Source organism: Tamandua tetradactyla, chromosome 3 (genome assembly GCF_023851605.1).
Source record: "Tamandua tetradactyla isolate mTamTet1 chromosome 3, mTamTet1.pri, whole genome shotgun sequence".
Taxonomy (NCBI): Eukaryota; Metazoa; Chordata; class Mammalia; order Pilosa; family Myrmecophagidae; genus Tamandua; species Tamandua tetradactyla.
The window spans coordinates 131,902,687-131,921,239 of NC_135329.1; the positions used below are offsets into that span (position 1 = coordinate 131,902,687).

At 37.5% G+C, this 18,553-nt stretch overlaps 1 long non-coding RNA gene and 1 other non-coding gene across 2 annotated transcripts in view; one reads left to right on the forward strand and one right to left on the reverse strand.

The window, feature by feature from the left end:
- Positions 1–18,553, reverse strand: part of LOC143677675 (uncharacterized) — a 215,482-nt gene that overhangs the window by 167,928 nt on the left and 29,001 nt on the right. The gene's annotated exons all lie outside the window — the stretch shown is intronic.
- LOC143678463 (U6 spliceosomal RNA) lies at positions 11,396–11,500 on the forward strand. The gene has a single exon (XR_013173272.1). It is a non-coding gene; the product is annotated as a U6 spliceosomal RNA (small nuclear RNA).

Sequence of the window (18,553 nt, forward strand, 5' to 3'; positions counted from 1 at the left end):
CAGCTGAGGAGCAACAGTAAGAAGTCAGATAAGAGACTGCTTTGCTCAAACTACCGATGGGCAGGATAAGAATCTCACAAACAAGTGGACATCTGCCCTACACAAAGGCCCACAAAGTAAGACGACCACCCCAGCAGACCATTACTACATTTTCAGTGCCATCTGTCTCTTCCTCCTCCAACCCCACCCCCAAATCTGTAAGACCAGAGGTACCACAATGAGAGAGAGGACTGGGAGCAGTAGAGTTGGGTAGGAAAAGAGTGTTGAGGCCTATCAAGCCACCTTTCCGCCCCCTTTCCTCACTGTAGGTTCTAAGTCCAAGTCAGGCCAAGTCAGAATAAGGTTTAAAGTTTGATTTATATAGAACTGGACTTTTCAAAACTTGAAATCAGACTACATTAAAAATAGAAAGGAATCTAGAAACATTTTGGAATTGACCTAAATTTCATTCAGGAACAGGGAAAAATTCACATAGCACAGATGAAAGACAGTAATAGGAAAGAAGTGCCAAGTTCAGTTCATCTAATAAATCAGTTAAGGAAGCAAAAAATATGTGTATGGCTCCCAGTTCTTCTGCTTATTAGTTTAAATACTGTGTATTTTATAACGTCTCAAAAGTTTTCAGTCATACCTTTAGTAAGCTTAAAATTAACCTAAAAAGTTGTTAGAATTCAGTATTTTTTATTTTTATCTTCTTACCAGTTGAAGGAATGAACTTCTTTGTCTTCAAATATTCTACCAATAATGTCTGAAATTTTGAAGCTTCATACTGCATCTTATCATATGTCAGAAGAATAAGACATTTTTCCTCCTACATAAGGATAAGTACATTTTCTCATTAACATAAACATATGTTCAGACAGAAGTACTACACTCAAGACTTTAACCATGTATCTGAGGCTAAAAAAGAAGAGAGGGCACTCTCTCTGAGAGCTCAATTTGATATACCATTTGTCAAAACATTTCAAAAGGCAATGGTGATTAAGATACAGAACTTCAGTTAAAATCTTCTCCTCAGCCCTTGGTAGGATTTGCATTCTTAATATTTTATGGGTGAACCCAAATCTTGAGAAATCGCATATCTAACTACTTGCTAGACATCTCCATGTGGATGCTTTACTGGCTTCTAAATATCAACTTCTGAAAAACTGAACATTTCTTCTCCATCACCATGGTCCTGTTCTTCCTTTTACATCCTCTCACCTGGGTGCTAGTGCGATTGAGAAGATTCACTGAGATCAAACATTTGTATTCAGTAGCCAGCATGGTGCCTGGCACAGCTGTTACTCTCAGTCCCTTATGTCACCAACTTCCCCGTGACCCAATTAGTGGCATTACCAACTCCTCTCTTTCCTTGGTTTCCCACATTCAGTCAGTCCCCAAATCCTGCCAATTATACAGCCAAAAAATTATCCCCAATTGATCTTCCTACCTATAATCTCTTTCCTTTTATTAGATTAGATGATAATGTTTTCTTCTTTTCTGTATCCCACATAGGGTATACAGCAACTTATTCTATTTAATTCCAGACTTTACCTATTAAATAACCATTTCCTCTAAAGTCTCAGAATGTGGCATGCAGAAGGTGCCTCCTCTAGTTGATAGAAACAAAATAAAATGTTTAAGATACTTTTATCTTCAACAATTTACAAGGCTCCAAAGCTATTCCAGCTGTGGCTCCACCAGACCACAGCTTCCTCCCTTTCACAAGAAAACTCAATTGGAGAAAATCTACACCACCGCACCCTACCAGAGGTCATCTAAAATTAGTCTAAAACTGTGGTTCTTGTCTTGACAGCTGCTCTCACAAGCTCTGACTCCATCTAAGCCACTCTTATTGGGAGCCACAACTCAAACCTCATGGAAATTTTCTCTGCTCTTAGAGGAAATCCAAGTTTTATGCTGTTATGGTTTGCTAATGCTGCTGGAATGTAATATACTAGTAGTAATGAGCTTTTATAAAAGGGGTTTATTAGATTAAAATTTACAGTTCTAAGGACATGAAAATGTCCAAATTTAAAGCATCAATAAGATGATACCCGGACTCTGAAAAAAGGCTGCCAGCATATGGAACACCTCTGTCAGCTGGGAAGGCATGTGGTTGGCAGTCTGATGGGTTTTGCTCCGGTTTGTTGCTTTCTATTTCTGATTTCAGTGGCTTTCTTCCTGTGTCCTGTGGATCTTCTCTTAGTGTCTGCAGGGTCCTCTTTTAACTTCTCTGGAACAAACTCTAGATTTCATCTCTTAGCTTCTTTTGGCTCTATCCAGGTTCTGGGGTCCTTCAGGTTCTTGGGTCATTGCTTAGCATCTCCCAGAGTGTTTCTGTCTCCAAGTATCTGTGCTTTCTTTAAAAATTCTCTCTCTCTTAAAGGACTCCAGTAAGTGAATTATGAGCCACCCTGAATGAGCAAGGTCACATCTCCATGGAAACAACCTAATCAAAAGGTCCCGCCCAACAATATGTCCACTCCCATGAGATTGAATTAAAAGAGCATGGCTTTCCTAGAGTACATAACAAATTCAAACTAGTACATTTAGGCCTACACTAACGAAATGAATTTTCCTCTGGTCATGATTAGTATACATTCTCTTCTTAACAGACTACGTCATGTAGGAAAAGCATGGGCTCCAGAGTTAGACAAGCCTTGATTCAACTTTTGGCTCAGTGGCTAGCTGTGTCAGCCTAGAGCCTGTTTTCTCATCTATATTGACAATAAAATCTACCTCATAGTGTGGATGAGACAATTCAGTAAGATAATTTATTTGTATACAGAAACTAGTATGATGCCTGACACAAGGAAGTTACTTAATAAATATGTTTTCTTTTTCTTCATTAATACTTATTTTCATCTCTCTCATTTGGAATCATTACTTTCTTTGAGGATCTTGGAAGAAAGCCCTAAGTACTGCTAGTGATAATATTAGATTGTTCTGAATATTGTCAAAAGGTTTATTTGTTTACTATCTAGCATCATAATTCTTATAAGTGAGTAGGACTAAGTTATTCATAGTTTCCTCATGTCTCTGGGTAGAACTCAGTTCAAGAGAAGAGTGAATTTCTAAATCCTTTGGCTTCTTTTTCTTCAAATAAGATTCTTATTGCTAGAGGAAGTTTTCCCTAACATATAATGCCAAATAAGAAATTCTTCCTTCAGTGATATAAGCATATCCTGTAAAGCCAACTATTCAGCAGTAATAATAGGATAGTTCTTATGGAGGAGAACTATTATACTGTTACCGGTTAGGTCCCAAACCTCAATACTAGATTCCTTCATATACTGGAAATATCAACAAGTGCCTAGCATAGGTATAGCATTTCTGGGTGCTGGGAAGAAATGTACAAAACATGGCCTCTGCTCTCAAAACAGAGTACTTCTAGAACAGTGAATGGAGTCCACCTCCATGTGACGATTTTTATACCTAAACTTCCTTTTCCCACCTTTACCTTTGCTTTACCTCCTTTTTTTCTCCTGGGTCCTCATTCCTAATAAACAAGTCCATGTGTGAAAAATTCGATTATGCCAAGAAATAGTACAATAAATTACTGGTGTGTGAGAGCTGGATGGTATCTTCGACATCACATAGTCTTACTTCCTTTCACTCACACTGTGCATTAGAGGCATTACCATCTTCTACAATCATTCAGTCATTCATAATTTCACTTCAATACAGCATATCTAAGCCACTGAATCATGTACAAAGTTCCCAATAATGCATTTCTGCAAAATCTCCACTATTCTTAACATTCATATCCCCTGCCTCTTCTCCATGAAATCAGTTAGACAAGATTAAGAAATGAACAAACTGTCTTTTATACTCCTAGCCTCTTCGTTCTTAGCCCATTTCCTCTTCAGTAACCTCTTCTTCATCCTAGTTCCTCAAAAACTCATTTCCTTCATCAGTAGTTGTCACTAAGATGACTTCCGTCACCTTAAGGTTTAATGACTATTATCAATGTAATGGTTATCTTTCATGAGTAGTTACATTTTAATGACAGTGAAAGTGTTATGTTATAAAAAGGTCTAACCTATATCAGACACCAGTCAAAGAGGATTTGGGGAGCCCCAAGTCTTGGTGTGGATCATACCTGAAAAAATATATAGTTAACACCTACTTTATCTACCTTTAAGTAGCATAGGTAATATACTTAAATAAAAACAACTGCTGAATGTTGGCATAACAGGGTATAATGAAAGCTAACCCCCTACATTCAAGTGTACTGTTTAAAATTTATTGCCTCTTAGCTCTAAAGCCACTCTTTATTGTCTGCTCTGCAAAAAATAGAGATAGATGGAACCTGTAAGTATCTCTCCTTTGCAGTGAGTACGTTATGCTGTGTCAGTATAGGTTGCTAGAGGGACACTGCAAGAGGAACAGGGCTTCTTTTCCTGGTTCTGGTGTTTTCTCTTTGACTTTTCTCTTTTCCTATCTCATGACTACCAGCTGCATGCATAGGATACATCCTCTGGCATTTACTTCCATCAAGTTTCAGCGGTGCCTACATGAATGACTTCTCAAGTTTCAGTGGCACTCCTGTTGACAGCTTTCCAGCGAGTCTCATAAGTGTCCCAGAAGTTGCCTTCCAGGCCTTGACCCACCCACACTTCGGAGGAGTGTTTACTGTTTGCCCAAGTTCTGTGAATCATCCCTGGCCTGGGCAACACAGAGACCCAGCATCCGGGGGCTATAACCTTACCTTCTCCAATATGCTCTGAATCCCAGCCTTGTAGAGGATGGCCCTTTTAACATTTATTCATGCCTTTGATACCCACCCTGAGACCTAGAATATTCTTTTGAGCTAGCTTTATCCCTCCATAGGTCATCACCTATTATTAGTTAAGAATTCTTAATGTCAAATTACATATGATTTCTGTGTCCTGATTACACACTGACTGTTATTAGAGAAAAAAAGATCTTCATTCCTGATGGATAAATCTTCAAAGCATTTGTTTCAAAGCCCAAAGTATGTAAAGAACCAAAGATAGTTTGACTTTCTGCCAAAGTTTTCTACTGCAAATGAGTCAAATGCCTTGGTTACAATACATGAAAAAGAAAAAGCAATAAGCATTCAAATCCTAGCAAACCAGATTTTCATTTTAAACCTGCAATCAAGGAAAAATAAATTAAGACCCTCAAACAAACTAAAAATCAAAACATAAATATATTAAGGCCATAATCAGCGGTTAAGTTTCAGTCTAGTTGTGCCCAAATTAATATCTCTTATATTTAATTGATAAATTAAACTGGGGGAAGCAGGGAAGGGGGACCCTAAGTAGGTTTTATAAATTTGTTTTCTGCAAAGATATTAGCATAAATTGGAAAAAAATAAAAAGACCATGTTAGAAGTATAACATTTGCAGCCATGACACTGTGTACATGGCATTCAAAGACCCGCACCTTGGTAGGGAATGAGAATCATGTTATCTGTCTCTCAGGATTGTAAAGATTACTACCTTTGGGCAGTGCTTGTCATGTAGCAACTATTCCATAGTCATTCATTGTGGTTGTTGACTCTTTTTTTACTTTCTTGAGTATTACAGCTCCAAACAGAAAATCCAGCTCAAAACTAGCTTAAACAATAAAAAGGGACTTTGGGGGTTATATAATGAGAAAAATGAAAGTAAAAGGATCTATTGATTCAGTGAGATGGCAATACCATCTTAAAGACCTGCGTTTTCCCTTCTCTCTTTTTGGCCATCCCAGGTGTTGGCTTATCATAAGACTGAATGAAGCCCTTTATTGATTTAGTTTGACTGCCAGCCATAAAGAGGGCTGTGCTTCATTAAATGCTGTCAGTGGGGAAGTGAGCTCCCTATTCCAAGCATGAATCCTGGAATTCATTCAGATGCAACTGGTTTAGATCATGTGATCACTCCTGAGCCAGTAACAAATGCCAGTGAAATGTAATGTGCTGAATTGGTTTACACCAATCCTAGCCTACCCCTGCATCTGGAAATGAAGTTAGCTTCCCAAATACCACATAGGCTACAAGGGAGAAGAGATGAACATCCAAATAAAAGTCTTGACACATTTAGGAAGAGGAAAAGGGAAATGGGTATTGCATCCACAAACAAAATAGATCTTGCTTAAATTATTTCCCTCTGTCTAGTTTTTCTGAAATACTTTATGAATTTACATTACTATTTTATAGACAGTAAAGACAAATGCAGCAAAGAATAAACAAAATACTCTTATGTAGTATTCACCATATGCCAGATGCTATTTTAAATGCTTTACATATATTAACTCATTCAGTCTTCATAACTACATATGAGTTTTGCAAGGAGTTAGTAAAGGTGGAGCCAGGATTTGGAATCTCAGCAATGCCTCCAGCACCTGTGTGCTATACCCTTCTGTTAGACTGCCTCTCAAAAAAAGAGGTGGTTTTTAATTCCTCTGGAGTGCTACGGAAAATACCATTATACTTGGTTTTGTGGCTCTCTCTCTCCCCTGAAGTCATCAACTGATGAATGAAGGAGTAATATATAAACAAATGATATGGGAAGGAGGTGTTCCTAGGAGGATTTTTTTTTCGTAGTCAAGCAATACTTGAAATCTGAAACCCAATGACAAAGGAGAGGTAAAACACACAAGCCTTTCACCAAAAGAGTAACATTTAAAAGTTATTCAGTCACATCCGACTCAGCCTTCAAATATTAACATCATCCTCAACCTAAAATGTCAGAGATTATGATAGAGTATTTTGAAATTAAGACCTTTAATGCCAGTGGAAATCTATTAATATCAATAATTAACTGTTCTATATTGAAAAAATCAATGAATCTCTTTGTGATTCAGTTTCCTTCTTTTTAGTGAAGGGAGTCAATCAGGTTAATCTAAAGAATACCATGTACATGTACACACACAATTACTCCTACATTTTTAAAACTACCCCAATCATTTCCCCTTAAAACAATAGCTTGTGGTTTTACTTGGAACTCATGTTAATTGAATCTTGCATCATCGCTCTGGCATCTCTCCAAATATGATCAAATTAAAAGGGAATTTAACTGGTGAACCAAAGAATAAATAATGCACAGGGAAACTTGAAAACTCTCTGCCAGCTTCAGCGAGTTAGTGCTCCCAACATCCCTGTGTAGTCAGGCTAAAGAGTTTTTAAAGGTCAGATATCACCGAGTCTGCCTTCTTTTATTAGGGTTATAGGAAAAAAAAACAGAATTTGTGGAATCTTTTCTCTCTCCCACTTTTCTCTTCTCCTCTCTAATTTCTCTCTCACAAGTCATTGTGTCTGAAAGGTTATAGATAGGCTAACATATTTTATCTCCTCATTCATATAATTACATTTATAATCTACTAATCCTGCTAATATTACAAACTGTTTCAGTGCTAAATTACTGTACTGTGCATACTCACATAGAAAATTACTGATGACCTTAGGCATCTCACAGCCATTTCAATTTTGTGAATTTATAAATTTAAACGAAATCTACTTCAGGTAAGGTAAATGTATTTTCTACCATTTATAAATTCTGAACCACTGTGAGGGGAGCCAGGTAATTTCTACTTTTTTTTGTTGTTGTTGTTTGTCCTAATAGCAGGACCATTTTCTGGATTTCTCAGTTTAGTAAGAAAATACCTGTGAGATTCTTTTTTTTTTTTTTTTTGGTTGGTGTTTCTCATTAACTTTAGATTGGAAAAATCCTAGTACATAGATTTTTTTAAAGGGGAAATGGGGTTTGTTTGGCAATGAACTAAATACATTGCTACCTTGGCCACTAAAAGAGCAAGTAGAATGTACCTGCAGCAGACATTTCTAGGATGAGGCACCCTCATCTCCTAAAGAAATTTTGTAAACTTTATGGTGGATTAGAGAGTTCACCTTGCATCCTGTAGAAAGCATTGTAGATTTTTTTTATGGAATAGATAGAATAGAAAAAATTGAAGGATGAGTAAATCTGCAGAAACAAAATGTGCATTGTCATCTTTCTTTAACTAATGGTATTAAATCAGCATCAGGGCTGCCCCATTTTCCTAAGTTGGTATTTGAAGAGGCAGCAAGTCTAATTCAGCCCTCCACTTCCCAACAAAGGCATCCATTCTACATCACCTTCTTATTCCTTTTGCGTCTGCTTGCGGTCCCCAACTATACAATTCTTATATATCCAGCTGAAGACCAAACTTAGATGTTGAAGCAGGGATAGGTGATGTATTCTCAGTTCATTATATCTTGCCAGGCTGGAAGCTTTCAAAATCAGGTAGAAGAGTCAGAAGTGGTAGGAAATATAAATTTCTTTTCACCTCCCCTAAAATTCCATGGATTCAGTAAATGCAGGAATCTGCACTAAATAAAGTATACTATAGCAGACATACAGTTGCACTACAGTAAAGTTGTTAAGAGCATGGACTTTGGCGTCAGTTTCCACCTAGTAGCTTTGCGTCCTTGGCCTTTATACTGCAGTTTCATTGTAAAAGAGTACCTTCTTCAAAAGAGTAGTTAAAGGATTACATGAAATAAAACATGTAAAGTGCTCAGAATTGTTCCGGGACAGTCAAAATTGCTATATTGGCGTTGGTCAATATTATCTCATCTGAGATTTGAATCCCCTTTCAACATCCCCAAGCAATGGTCATTAATATTATGCTTGATTATTCCCGGAGAATTCATTACCTCCCAAAAGGACCTAACTCATATTCTATCTATTGGAATGTTGATCTTCCTATAAGAACTAAAATTAATTTTCCTTGTAGTTACTATTCTCTGGTCTGATTTCTACCTTAGAGCTTTACAGCAGAATTTCATCAACATTCAAAAAAGGTTTTTTCCTTCCCATTTTCTCCAAGATAAACATGCTCCATTTCTACAATCATACACACATAACCTGGATGAACATTAAGTAGCTAATTTGCCTATGGTGTTCTTAAAGTGTGGTACCCAGAAAGATGGATCTAAAAGCAGAGAAGAGCTTCCTTCATTCTAGAGGAAATTCTAAGTTTCTGTTAATTTTGCATTTTTTAAAAATATTCCCGTATTACCACCTCAGTAAAACTCCTAAGTTATTTTGTGTATCAACTGCTACTGAACTGCATCTCATCATCCCCTTTCTGAGATTATGCAAACTTTTTGTTTATTTGATTATATTCATTTTTTTGTGGAATGGTAGTAAGGATGTGGGCAGTAATTAGAGAACATTATAGTTATTCCAGTTAAATTTCATGTTGGCATCAACCTGTAACCTGAGTCTGTGAAGATATTTTTGGATTTTGATCCCATCAACCATCATTTCATCACATATCACTAGGTATGATGGTTAGGTTCTGGTGTCAGCTTGGCCAGGAGATGGTGCCAAGTTGTCTGGTCAGGTAAGCACTGGCCTAACAATTACTGTAAGGATATTACATGGATAGTTGATAAACCAGAAGGCTGGTTTATTAAATCATCAGTCAGTTGATTACAGCTGTGGCTGATGACACCTACAATCAACTAATGGCACATCGCCAGCAAACAATATAATCCGATCAGTTGGGTTTGAGGCAGTCAGTTGAAGCTTTTAATGGAAAAGAGAATTTTCACTGTTTCTTCAACCAACAAGCTTCTCCTGTGGAGTTCGTCAAGAACCTCCATTGGAGTCGCCAGCTTACAGACTGCCCTATTTTGTACTCTGAATTTTGGACTCTTTCATTCCCAAGGTTGCATGAGACACCTTTATAAATCTCCTGTTGGTTTGTTTCTCTAGAGAACCCTGACTAAAACACTAAGTATCCTTTTTCTTTTCATTGTCAAAAATATATAGTTACTGGGAAATCCCTGATATTTCTCTTAAATATTAGAGTCTCCCAAGTTAATAGGCCAAGCCCTTGATATTGAAGCTTGTTCTTGTGAAACTTATTTCAGTAATGAAGAAACTAAGCCTAGTTTTTTGATTAGATTATCTCCACAGAGATGTGATGTGCCCAGTTATGGTTGTGACCTTTGATTAGATGGAAATGTGACTCCACCCATTCCAGGTGGGTCTTGATTAGTTTACCAAAGTCCCTTAAAAGAGGAGACATTTTAGAGAGAGCAATCAGAACCCACAGAGAGAGAGCTAATAGAAACTTCAGAGCAGAGCTGACACAGATGCAATACTTGGAGAACAGAGACACAGATGTTTGGAGATACTTGGAGTCCAGCAGACATCACCATAAGATATTAAGCAAGCCAGAACCTGGAGAAAGTCAAGGGAAGCCAAGAGATGAAAGCCAGCTCTGGAGAATCAAAGTGAGGGAACCCCATAGGAACAGAAGCTGAAAGCAAAGGAGTCCAGGAGCAAAAAGGACCAACAGATGCCAGCCATGTGACTACCCAGCTGTCAGAGGTGTTCCTGACCCATTGACCTTCCTTGAATTAAGATATCTTTCCCTGGATGCCTTAGTTTGGACATATTTTTAGGCTTAGAACTGTAAACTTGCAACTTATTAAATTCCCCTTTTTAAAAGCCATCCTAGTTCTGGTATATTGCATTTGGGCAGCTTGCAAACCAAAACAACATACAATGGAATATTTTGCAGCTGCAGGAAGGAATGCAATTGTGATGCATGCAATGACCTGGATGAACTTAAGGACATTATGTTGAGTGAAATAAGCCAGAAACAATGGACAAATATTGTATGGTCTCAGTAAGAGGAACTAACCATAATGATGAAACTCTGAATTAAATTTGGGAGCATAGATTATCTATCAGGAGATAGAAAGAGGTCAGAGATCAGGCAATTGATGCTTAAGGAGTACAGAATGTTCAATAAGGTTGATTATAGAAGTTCAGAAATGAATAGCACAATACTGTATGATGGCATAACGCAGTATCATAAGTATAATTAACAAAGCTGAGTGTATGGCTGAAAGAGGAAAATTAGGGTTGTATATGTCACCAAAAACGAAAGTCAGAGGATAAAAACTGGAACTGTATAACTCAGCAAACATAGAGTAGTCAATGATGGTGGTTAATTATGAAAATATAAGAAAGTTTTTAGATGAACTAGAACAAATGTATGTCACTATTACAAGGTGTTAATGGGGTGGTATATGGGGAAGATACAATTAATGCAAATAAGTTCTATAGTTAACAGTAACATTGTAATATTCTTTCATTAATTGTAACAAAGGCACTATACCAAAGCTAATTATTTAAATAGTAGGGGGATATAAGGGAGAGGTATGGGATTTTTTTTTCTTTATTTTCAGAAGAAATTAGAATGTCCTTATATAGATTGTGGTAGTGAATGCATAACTATGTGATTATATTAGGAGCCAATGATTGAACACTTAGGATGGATTGCATGGTATGTGAATAAAACTGTTTTTTTTTAAATACATAGTTATCATATGATAAGAAAGGAAGGATGCTGGGAAATTCAGGACCTTCCTTCTATTCCCAATCACAAAAGGAATGGGCCTATGCTCGCTTCAGCAGCACATATACTAAAATTGAAACGATGCTGAGAAGAAGCATGGCCCCTGCACAAGGATGACATGCAAATATATGAAACATTACATATTTTTTTTAATGGAATGAATATGGGGGAAAAACCAATTAATCCAAACTAGGGTCTATAGTTAACAGTAACATTGTAATATTCCTTCATTACATATGCTTACTTTGCCAAAGCTGCCAGAATACAACGCACCAGAGAGGGATTGGCTTTAACAAAAGGGGATTTATTTAGTTAAAAATGTAGAGGGCGAGCCATGGTGGCTCAGCAGGCAGAGTTCTTGCCTACCATTCCAGAGGCCCGGGTTCGATTGCCGGTGCCTGCCCATGCAAAAAAAAAAAAAAAAGTATAGTTCTCCTGGTGTCTGCCCATGCAAAAAACAAAAACAAAACCAAAAAAACATATAGTTCTTCAGAGGAAAGGCAGCCAACTTTCATTTGAGGTTCTCTCTTAAGGACGAAGGCACAGGGTGATCTCTGCTGGCCTTCTCTCTAGGCTTCTGGGTTCCAACTGCTTTCTCCGGGGTGCTTCCTTTCTTGGTCTCCAAAGGCCTGGGCTGAGCTGTAAGTACTAAGATGAGATATGCTGAGCTGCTTGGGCTATGCTGCATTGAGCTTTCTCATTTAAGCATCCAGCTAATTAAATCAAGCATCATTCATTGCAACAGACCCTCCCCCTAGCCAACCACAGATGTAATCAGTGACAGATGAGCTTCACATGCCATTAGCTCATGTCCACAGCAACAGAACTAGGCACTTTCACCTGGCCCAGTTGACACCTGAATCTAACCACCTCAACATGTAACTAAGGCAATATACCAAAGCTAAATGTCAATAAGAGGGGGATATAAGAAAGGCATACAGTGATCATGATGATGAATATGCAACTATGTGATGATATTGTGAATTACTGATTATATATGTAGATGGAATGATCATATGTTAAGAATGTTTGTGTTTCTTTTCATATATATTTTTTAATTTAAAAATTAATTAAAAAAAAAAAAAAGAGGGGCGGGCCGCGGTGGCTCAGCGGGCAAAGTGCTTGCCTGCTATGCCGGAGGACCTCGGTTCGATTCCCGGCCCCAGCCCATGTAACAAAAACGGAGAAACAGAATACAATAAAACAAGAAAATGTTTAAAAATGTTTCCCTTTCTTCCTTCCTTCCTTCCTTCTATCCTTCCTTCCTTCTCTCTGTCTTTCCTTTAAAAAAAAAAAAAGAAAGGGGTACAGGATTTTTGTTGGAAGAAATGGAAATGTTTACATATAGAATGTGGTGGTAAATGCATAACTATGTGATTAAATCAGAAGCCATTGATTGTACACTCAGGATGGATGATGTATGAATAAAGCTATTTTAAAAAGAAACAAAAATATACAAGCACTGGAGAAGTGGAGAAAGATGTACTTATTCACTGTGAGTTGGGAAGTAGAAAGGTGCAGCCCCTCTGGAGGGCAGTGTGCTGGTTCCACAGCTGGCTAAGTGTAGGGTTGCCATATGATCCCACTTATGTACTTGGAAGAACTGAAAGCGGGAACATGAATAGACATTTGCATACTGGTGTTTCTGGTAGCATTATTCGTGATTGTCAATGGATGGAGGGAGCCTAAGGGAACATTGACTTATGAAAAGAAGGATGAACTGTGGTATATACACATGATGGAATATTTTATGGCAGCAGAATGGACTGAAGTCATGAGGCATACAACCAGATGAATGAACCTTGAAGATATTACGTTGAGTGAAATAACTCAGAAGCGAAGGACAAATAATGTACAGTATCACTAATCTAAACTAATTATAATGAGCAAACTCTGAGAATTGAATCCAAGAGCATAGGTTGTAAGGAGAAAGAAAATGGGCAGAGATTGGACAATCAATGATTAAAGAGTACAGAATGTTCAATAAGGCTCATTTTAAATGTTCCTAGATTATAAGCTCTTACAGCAGTCTCAGTTCTTTTTTTTAACAAGTGATCATTCCATTCTACATATATAATCAGTAATTCACAATATCATCACATAGTTGCATATTCATCATCATGATCATTTCTTAGAACATTTGCATCAATTTAGAAAAAGAAATAAAAAGACAACAGAAAAAAATTCATACATATCACACCCCTTACCCCTCCCTTTTCTTTTTTTAATTAATTTATTTTTTATTTATGATACATAACCACATACACACACAAACATTCTTATCATATGATCATTCTGTTCCTGTTATAAAATCAATAACTCACACTACCATCACATAGTTGTATATTCATCATGATCATTTCTTAGAACATCTGCATCAATTCAGAAAAATCAATAAAAAGACAGAAAAAAATTCATGCATACCATACTCCTTACCCCTCTCCTTCACCGATCACCAGCATTTCAATCTACTAAATTTATTTTAATATTTGTTCCCACTATTATTTATTTATTTTTAATCCATATGTTTTACTTGTCCATCGATAAAGTAGACAAAAGGAATGTGACACCTGAAACTCAGAGTTCTGCAGCTCTGAGAGTCAGTATTACTCCATACAGCAACTATTAAAGAAGCTAAAAAGAGATCAGATTTGAATTACAGATATGAATGAAGTGGATCTGGTTAGGACTAAGGTAAATCAGAATACAGGGTAAAGAATGATATTGTCTATATTTTAAAACTACAAATTCTGTGTGAAACCAAAGGAAGAGATATTTATTTTGTCCAAAATTTAAATTTTCTGTATCACACTAATAGAACACTCTGGTCAGTGTATTTTAACAACCTAACTACATAGAACCAAGAATTGGGAATGAGATCTTTTTACTCTGCACAGGTTAAAGTAATACTCAGACACATTCCTGAGTATTTTGGGCAGAAAATTTTTAAAAAGTATTTGCAAAGTCCCCTTGAGGGACTGGAGAAAAAAATGTGGACCTATTAAACTTCCCTACCAGAGGAATTCCTGATATTTTCTCAAGCATTAGTGACTCTCAATTTAATAAGCCAAGCCTTCAATCTTGAGGCCTGCCAATATGAAACTTATTTCTGCAATGGCAAAGCTAAGCCTGCTTATAATTATGCCTAAAAGTCACTCCCAGAGAACCTCTTTTGTAGCCTCTCTCTTTAAGCCAACTCTGCAAGTTAACTCACTCCCCTCCATCCTATGTGAGAAATGACCCATGGGTATAAGTCTCCCTGGCTACATGGGGCATGACTTCCAGGAATAAGCTTGTCCTTGGCATCATGGGATTGACAATGTCTTCTTGACAAAAAGGGGAAAGAAAAAGGGAACAAAATAAAGTTTCAGTGGCTAAGAAGTTTCAAATAGGGTTGAGAGGTCATCCTGAAAGTTACTAGGCAAACAACCTAACTACATTGAACCAAGAATAGGGAATGAGATCTTTTTACTCTGCACAGGTTAAAGTAATACTCAGACACATTCCTGAGTATTTTGGGCAGAAAATTTTAAAAAAGTATTTGCAAAGTCCCCTTGAGGGACTGGAGAAAGTCCTGGAAGTTACTAGGCAAACTTCAACCAGATATTGCAAATTGCCACAGTATGCTAAGCCTCAACCAATGGTATTCCTGAAAATCTTAATGAATACTCTGGGCTCTATCTAAGAATCTACAAAAATTTTACCTATTAGTTTATCTTTTCAGAAACCTAAAGCCTCCAGATGGCTCCTATGCCATAATAGCCCTGAAACCCAGTGGTACCAATCTCTCTGAGAACATCAACCAGTTTCATTCCTCTACCCCATTAGATCAACACCCCTTTCTAGCACAAAGAGTCTCAAATGGTCATTGCCCTAATAACCCTGAAGATTGAGAGGATGGTCAAATGAGATCGAGGAGAGGTAACTGAAAAATTAGGATTTAAGAAAAGATTATGACCATGAACCCATTTTATAGATATTCCTTTATAGTTTCTAGTGTATTAGAAAAGCCAGAAGGGAAATTGTTGTACTGTAACCCAGTAGCCTTGATCTTTGATAATGATTGTATAACTATATAGATTTTATCATGTGCCCATGAGATTGTAAAAATCATGACTAACACTTCCTTTATCCAGTGTATGCATAGATGAGTAACAAAATAAAGACATGCATGAAAAAAATAGATCAGAAATATGGGGGAAATACCCCTCCATTAACTATGGGCAATAGGTATAGTACCACTTTAATAATTGTTTGGTTTGCTAAAGCTGCCAGAATGCAATATACCAGCAATGGATTGGCTTTTACAAAGGGGATTTATTAGATAACAAATTTACAGTTCTAAGGCTGTGAAAATGTCCAAAGTAAGACATCCAGAGAAAGATACCTTGACTCTGAAGAAAAGTTTGATGTCATCCAGGGTTTCTCTGTCACATAGGAAGGCACATGGCGACATCTGCTGTCCTTCTTTCCAAGCTGCTGGTTTCAAACGGCTCTGATTCCAGGGCTTTCTCTGTAAATGTCTGTAGTCCTTACTTAGCTTCTTCAGGGCAATTCTGGGTTTTAACTCTTAGCTTAGCATCTCCAAAGGTCTGTCACCTTCTGTTCCATCTCTCTGCTCTCTGTGTTATCTCTCTCCAGGTCCTGGCTATTTCTGTGAGTCTTTGCTTAGTACCCAAGGTACTTCTGCCTGCATCTGCTACTTCCTGTATCTAGGTGTCTGCTCTCTGTATCGGCTCTTTTAAGGACTCCAGTAAACTAATTAAGATCTTTCTTAAATGTGCAGTGTCACATTTCCATCTAATCAAAGGTCCCACCCACAATTGGGTGGTGCACATCTCCCTGGAAACAACCTAGTCAAAAGTCCCCACTCAAAACAATAGGTATGCCCCCACAAGATTGGATTAGGATTAAGATAAGGTTTTCTAGGGTACATAACAATTTCAAATCAGCACAATAATCTTAATTATAATAAACATAACTAACATTAAAAATAATAGAATTTAAAAAAAAGTGTTATCATTAATTGTAACAAATTTTCCACACCAATGCAAGTGTTGTGGAATATGGGAATTCTGTATTTTATGTGTGATTGTTCTGTAAACCCACAACTTCTCTAATACAAAATTTAAAAACAAAAGGAAAAAAGAATAGACCTGAGGTATTTCTTAACCACTCAGTCTGTGTACCTCACAGATACCCTTTTTATTTGCATGGGCAGGCACCAGGAATCAAACCCAGGTCTCCAGCATGGCAGGCGACAATTCTGCCACTAAGCCACCTTCGCATCACCCCAGATATCTTTTTAGAGATAGATGATCCAGAGTGATTTGGACAGTGAATAAAGAAGTAAAAAAAGATAAATAAATAAAGATAGATGATAAGAACACTGAAATGGTCATCAAGACTATGAATAATCTTCTACAATGTTAAAAAGCAATTTATGATTTCTAGAAAAATCTTACTTTTCAAGCTATGGATACAAGAATGTTCAAAGTAGCACTATTTACAATATCCAAAAGGGGTAACTTATTCTAGTTTGCTATCTGCCGGAATGCAACACACCAGAGATGGATTTGTTTTTAATAAAAGGGGATTTGTTTTGTTAAAAACATGTAGTTCTTCAGAGGAAAGGCAACTAACTTTCAACTGAGGTTCTTTCTTACGCAGGAAGGCACAGGGTGATCTCTGCTGGCCTTCTCTCCAGGCCTCTGGGTTCCAACAACTTTCCCTGGGGCAATTCCTTTCTGCAACTCCAAAGGCCTGGGCTGAGCTGCAAGTGCTGAGATGTGGTCTGCTGAACTGCTTGGGCTGTGCTACACTGACCTCTCTCATTTAAGCTTCCAGCCAATTAAATCAAACATCACTCATTGCAGCAGGCATGCCTCCTAGCCAACTGCAGATGTAATCAGCAACAGATGAGGTTCACATGCCATTGGCTCGTGTCCACAGCAATAGAACTAGGTACCTTCACTTGGCCAAGTTGACATCTGAACCTAACTACCACAGTAACAAAGTAAATGTTTATTTATCCATTAATTAATGGATAAACAAATGTGGCATAGCCATAATGGAATATTATTGAGCCATAAAAAGAAATGAAGTAGTAACACATGCTACAATGTGGATGATTCTCAAAAACATTTCAATGAATGAAAGAAGCCAAATACAAAAGGTTACAAACTGAAGGATTCCACTTATATAAAATATCCATAATAGGTAACTCCATAGAGACAGAAAGCAGATTGGTGGTTGCCAGGGGCTGGAGGCAATGGGGATTTCGAGTGACTCTTTTTGGATATGGGATTTCCATTTGGGGTGATGAGATGTTTTGCACCTAGAAAGTGGTGGTGGCTGCACAACACTGTGAACATACTAAACACCACTAAATTGTACACTTTATACTGGTTAACTTTATGTTATGGAGTTCTACATCAATAAACAAATAAAGCAAGTAAGCTTTGGAAAGGAGCAAAAGGTCACAAGCTCAGCCTAAAGGAAATCAGAATGAATTTACTGAGAATCCAGATAAAGGTATAAAATTAGTGTTTAGCCCTTTATCATTCTGTTTGTGTAGTTCTAGGTATTTAATCATTTCTTCATGAGCAACTTCAGCTTTGACAACTGCTTCTCTGTCCACACAGCACCTTGTACATACCTAAGCTATCATCTCTATTAATGGGCAGAGTAAAATGTTTGTGTACCTGTCTCTTCCTAGTGAGCTGAATGACGGCCCCCAAAAAGGCATGTCCATGTCCGAAACACAGAACCTGTGAATATGACCTTATTTAGAAAAAGGATCTTTTCAGACATATTTAGGTTAAGGAATTTGAGGTAAGATCATCCTGGATTATCAAAGTGGGCCCTAAACTCCGATGACAAATGTCCTTATAAGCAACAGAAGAGTAGACACAAAAAGATAAGAAATCTATGTAAAGACAGAGGCAGAGGTTTGAGTTATACATCCATAAGCCAAGGAAGGCCTTGAGCCACCAAAAGTTGGAAGAGGTTAGGAAGGATTCTCTCCTAGAGCGATAAGTGGGAGCACTGCTCTGTGGACACCTTGATTCCAGACACCTGGCCTCCAGAACCATGAGAGAATAAATTTCTGTTGTTGTAAGCCACCCAGTTTATAGTAATTTGTTATAGCAGCCCTGGGAAACTAAGATATTCTTTTTTACTGCTCTGGGCTCCTCAAGGG